The 6119-nt window shown below is 41.7% G+C and overlaps 1 pseudogene; it reads right to left on the bottom strand.

Annotated features, from left to right (window-relative positions):
* Nucleotides 1–201: 201 nt before the first annotated feature.
* LOC101427824 (gamma-tubulin complex component 4-like) lies at nt 202–3654 on the bottom strand (annotated as a pseudogene).
* Nucleotides 3655–6119: the final 2465 nt, after the last annotated feature.

Here is a 6119-nt window from a genome sequence, read left to right as displayed (position 1 = left end):
CCTCTTCCACAAGGGAATTTTGGGAGTGATTGTTCTCCTGGGTATTCAGTAATACTTCTAGGAGAAAAAAATAGAGCCTTCTCATGAGGCTGCAGACAATGATGAAGGGTTAGAGAATGGAATGTTTGCTTTGAATCTTCTTTCATAAGCTTGGGAACATGGTGGGATTCACTGTCATTTCACTTTATATACCAGAAAATTTCACATCCTGAAACTCACCAGTGTTCCACCAGCCTGGGTGTAATATTTGTTATAATCCAATCATAACAGTAATTGAGCCAAATCTGAATTGATCTGATGATTCCAAACACGGGAGAGAATCTTGAGCAGGAGTGAAGACTGGTGCCCAAATCTCTTCATGAGAATACTCAGCTGTGTGGCCCTGCACTCATCCAATGGGTCAGATTCTTACTAACCAGCAAGCAAAAACTGTGACAGAGATCTAGGATTTCATTCAGACAGTGAAACACAGATTTCATCAAGATAAAGGCCTGAGCCAGCAAATTCTTCAGCAAGTGGTCATGAGCCAATCAGATGCTTTCAAAGTCTTGGATAGAATTGATTTGATGAAGCAGCTGTGAGAACTGAGACTCCAACACATCTGCCTGGAGATAGTACTGGAGATTATCTATGAAGAATGCCATGTGATTTCTTAGGCGCCATTTGACTGCATCAGACTGGTTGGACTTGAGGTGCTTTTGATGCATATGTAGGGCACAGCAGTGCTGCAGCTTGGCTCATACCCAGCACATACTCAGTAGGCAATTAAAAACAGCATTTTGGGGAACAGATGAGGTTCAAGTGATAGGGCTTCCAACTACCACATGGGAAGACCTGGGTTCAATCCCTGGGGCCTCCTGGTAAAAAAGAAAAAGAGAAAGTATGCCTGCATGGTGAGACAGTGCCCATGTGGCAAGCCGAGTGCCTGCACAGTGAGCTGAGTGTCCACTCGGCAAGCCAAGTGCCCATGCATTCACCTGAGTGCTTGCATGAGTGCCTGTGTGGCAAGCCAAGTGCCTACACAGTGAGCCTGCTGCCCATGTGAATGCCTATGCAGTGAGCTGAGTACCTATATGGTGAGCCAAGTGCCCACATGAGTGCCTACATGACGAGCTGAGTGCCCGCATTGTGAGCCAAGTGCCTCTACTGTGAGCCAGTGCCTGTGCAAGTGAGTCATGCAGCAAGATGACAATGCAACAAAAAAGAGATGAAGGGGAGTGGCAAGGAGAGGTGCAACAGAAACCAGGAACTGAGGTGGTGCAAGTGACAGGGAACCTCTCTCCACATTAGGGGACTCCAGGATCAAATCCTGGTGAATCCTAGAGGGGAAAGACAAGAAGAGAAGTAAAAAAGAGAAATAGATACTGATGATCACACAGCAAATGGACACAGACAACAAAAACAGCAGGGCAGTGGGGGAGGGGAGGGAAAAAAACAAAGTTAATAGATACTTATATTTTTAAGAAAAGAAAAAAAAAAAACCAGCATTGTACTTTTCCAGGACAGGGGTGAAAAGAATTTGGAGTGGCCACTGCACTTTGTAGGAAAGACCTACGGCTGCCCATCCACATGTAGGGGCTTCCTGGCAAGGTTCCCCAAGAAGGTTCCTCTCTTGTCTGAGTAGCATCTTTATGCTCATTTCTATGACACTCATTTGTCAAGTGCAACAGAGGGAGAAAATTGTCACCATCTAGCAGTAACTTGTGTGCTGACTGTTGAAAGGCCACGTTCACATCATGCTCAGTTACCACACTAGGTGGTGTTTTAACATGTATTGAGCTGTGTCAATGAAGGCCTGAAACAGTTCTCCATGTCCCAGGAGGTACAAGTCTAATGATCTTCAGATAACCCAGTAAAGCAGACTCATACCATCAGCTTCCACAGATGCTCAGCCACAATGCTACAGATGTGATCCACCACTTGCTCAAAATCCACCAGGCTGAACAGTGGCTGCTGCTTGAGACAATGCAACTCTGCAGCACAAGTATCCTCCTGGTTTTTCAAAATGGATCCTTTTCTAGTCAGGTTCACATTTTGATTCTCTAACATCTGGACAGATTCTCCAACAAACAAGATATTTTCAGCAACCCTCACTGGAATGTAGGATGCCAAAATCACCACATGCAGAGAAAACTGCTTTAGTATATTCTCTTCCTCAATCAGGCACAAGTTGTGAAGTTCTCTCAACTGTATTCCTGTCAGTCCCCTAATGCCCAGATCCTCCTTGTCCTCTTCTGGCTAGGCAGAGATACTACCAGAAGATGGACCCTGTTTGATAAAGAACTCTTCATGCTGGTCTGAGGGAAGTCTGTGTAACATCCAGGTTGAGAGCTGCTTGTACATGACCCCATGACAAATGGCCAAGATTTTTTCTAGAGCACTTCAAACAGGAGGCACCCGCATACACAGCTGTATTTGTAGTGTTTCCAGGATTTGGCACCCATGAATCTTTTGCCTTTTCATTTGCTCTACTACAACTATCACAGAGGGAAATTGGATCTGGATCTGGTCTAAGGAGTAATTGACATGTGATACAGAGAGATGGGGATCAGTCAGGAACTCTTGCTCCAAATCAAGCAGTGCTTGGTGACAAGGTTGCAAAACTGAATCCAACCCCTTTCAGAAGGTCCTCAAATAGATTCCATGTAACCCACCTTGGTCCTGCTGAGATGGATGGTGATCCTGTTGCTGCACATGGTCCATATACTCTTCAATGAACTCAGTGAAGCAAATATTGTCTGTGCCAAGTTGGCAGTCAGTTCATGATGCTGATTTCACTGGAATGGAGAAATGGGAAGTCCTATGATGTCATCAAGTTGGTAACTTCATGGGTAGTATGGCACACTGCTTAAAGACCTGGTCTTTGGAGCCAGACAGCCTGGGTTTGAATCCCTATGTTGCCTCTTACTTGAAATCTTAGGCAAGCCTTCTTTATTAGTCAGTCAAAGGGATGCTGATGCAAAATACCAGAAGTCTGTTGGCTTTTATAAAGGGTATTTTTGGGGGTAGGAGCTTACAGTTACCAGACCATAAAGCATAAGTTACTTCCCTCACCAAGGTCTATTTTTACATATTAGAGCAAGATGGCTGCTGACATCTGTGAGGGTTCAGGTTTCCCGGGTTCCTCTCTTCCCGGGTCTTGCACCTTTCCAGGCTTAGGGTTCCTTCCTTCCTGCAGCTTGCTTCTCTTTCCTCTGTGTGCTTATTTCCCAGGGTTCTAGCTTAAGACTTCAGCATCAAAGTCCAACATGAAAACTCCAACATTAAGTACCCTCAACTCTGTCCTTTGCCATGTCTTTTATCTGTGAGTCCCCACCTATCAAGGAGTGGGAACTCAATGCCCTAATGACATGGTCTATTCAAAGTCCTAGTCATAATTTAACCATGCCCAGGTCCATACCTGTTTACAAATATAATCCAATATCTATTTTTGGAATTCATAACTATATCAAACTGCTGCACCTTCTATGCCTTAGTTTTCATATTATGTGGCAAAAACTGTGCTAGATGCTTCCAGTACAACAATGAAGGCTGCTATGGTCTCTGCTCCATGATTTGATGTATGCAGGAGAAAGACTGGAGGCTACTCCAGTTATTCCAAGTGAAAATGGAGCCCAGGTACCCACTCAGAGCCAAGAGTAGTTCATGCATCATTCCCACAGTGGACCTTGAGCCCCTGGATACATCATGCTCTCCTCCAGCATCCCTCTAGGCAACCACATAGATGATGCACCCTCCTTGACATGCTCCCAGGCCCATGGGATGGGCAGCTCCTCCTGAAGCAACCCGTCCAAGAGACTGTTGTGAGAGGAGCCAACAGAGAGTGAGAAGAGGTCCGCATGCTAAGTCCAAGAAGTGAACAGAGTTTGACGTGGTCCACAGGCTCTCTGGCATTGGCCTACCCAGGAGATGGAGTCGCCTTAGCTGCCCCACTTCTTTTCTTTTGAAACATGTTTATTTTATTTTATTTTATTTTATTTTATTTTATTCAAATTCAAAAACTAAAATAACAGACAAAATGCAGCTCAACAAGTTAAGGAAGCATTACTCCTAAAAAGTTTTATCCAGACACTTTTACCTCATCTAATTCTAACAACAAATTCAATTGTTCCACCATTGTTCAGAGAAATGCACAGATGAACACAGGTTAAATGACAGTCAACATTTCCTTATTAATGAAAAAACTGAAGAGAAAAAAATGCTTAATCATATTCCTATCTCACAAAACCAAACCCCATAATCTTTTTTTTTACCTTTAGCATTAATATAGTACTTTCTTTGCTTTTGCTACAAGACTATTAAAATATTGTTGCTTACTATATTCTATAAATTACATTAGTTATATTTTTCCATGTATCACACATTCTTAACACCTTGTAGTAGAACATTCCTGTATTTATATTATTAACCACAATCTTCATCTACCACCAAAATCCCTATTATACATTCCCTATATTATGACCCAGCTGTCCCCCAAATAATACTAACATCCCTAGACTACTGTTTCCACCACAATCACATCCATAAATCAACTGTGTTTGTTACAGTCATTATAATGTGCTACCATCAAGTCCACCCATTACCACATATTTATAATTGACCTTACTAAATATCCTACGTACATCCAGTATCATCTCCCCCTTTTCAAATCACATTCCATTTCCCACAACCTACACTTCGTAGTCCAACCCCATAAGTCTACTCATTGTATTTATTTCATATCAGTGAGACCATACAATATTTGTTCTTTTGTGTCTGGCTTATTTCACTCACCATAATGTCCTCAATTTCCTCTGCTTTCCCATGTCATCACGTGCTTCCTCAATTGATTTCTTCTTAAAGGAGCAATAGTATTCCATTGTATGTATATACCACATCTTGTTTATTCATTCATCGGTTTACAGGCACTTAGGATTTTTCCATTTTTTAACAATTGTGAATAATGTTGCTATGAACATCAGTGTGCATATTATTTTTATTTTAATACATTTTATTAAACTCAACATACCTCAAGTTTTATCATTTCAATATGCAAACAATGTAAAACAATTATTAGTCAAGTAATTTACATCCTTTTTAGCTATACAAAGTCCTTAAAACCTTTGGTGTACATGTTACACTTATAGAACATTAAATTCAGATTGGCAGCATTAAAGTACCTCAAGAGCCACACTGGGCTAGCGGTCGGGGGACATGACAGCAGAGCCCTAGGACATGCCCCCCACACACACGTTCTGGTGGCCAGAAATGAGGATGGCAGGGCAGTAAACTGCTGGAAAGAAATGTTTATTGTACCAGTGTAAACTTTCATAGAGCATGACACTCTATGAGGTACTGGTAGGAGTTATTACCTTAAAAGAACAGAGGAGACTCAAGTACTTGGTGATTACCAAGAGGCTTAAAATGTTCATATGCTTTAAATGTTCATATGCTTTATTTATGATAACAATGAGCACAAATGCATGGATATATAGGTAATTATATGTGAAGTTTCTGAAGTAGTGGAGGTATTGGTATCCATAGATTATGTCTAATTGGTGCATGTAGACACAAATTCCTTTCCCTGAAGTTTCTCAGTGTTTCACAAGATGTAATGATGAAAAAAATTCAGATGTGATGTTACCTCATTGTTAGAGATACAACCCATTCATTGACTCCCTTATTGATAGATAATGCAGTAGCTTCCAGTTGCCTATTTCAAGCCATGGGGTTAACGTAAGATCTTTTTCCTGAATTCCCAAGATTAGGAAGTATAGCACTTCCTCATTTTCTACACATAAACCTCATTTCAAATTTGCTTCCCATCTTGTCAGTAAGGAAAGCAATGCAGATATATAACAAAAGTCCTAGTCTCCTCTCTTGGATATTGTGAGAGTTCTTGGATTGTCCAGAATGCCAAGGATGTGATGATGAGTGGGCAGGGGCAATCATTTGCCTTAAAATACTTTGCTCATCCACTATTTGGCCCATTTATCCACTCCCTGGTGTCCATGATGCCCCCCAAAGGTAGTTTGGAGCAAGAAAACCATCCTTTAGTCAATAAAGTTAATAGAGGGGGCAACTGCTGCTTCCCAGCCAGAGTGAAATCCTCCATTTGGGTTTCTGAGTCCTTGATCCTT

The sequence above is a fragment of the Dasypus novemcinctus genome, chromosome X, assembly GCF_030445035.2.
Source record: "Dasypus novemcinctus isolate mDasNov1 chromosome X, mDasNov1.1.hap2, whole genome shotgun sequence".
Classification (NCBI taxonomy): domain Eukaryota; kingdom Metazoa; phylum Chordata; class Mammalia; order Cingulata; family Dasypodidae; genus Dasypus; species Dasypus novemcinctus.
The sequence above is the reverse complement of the archived record's forward strand: the minus strand, read 5'-3'. Positions and strand labels throughout refer to the sequence as shown.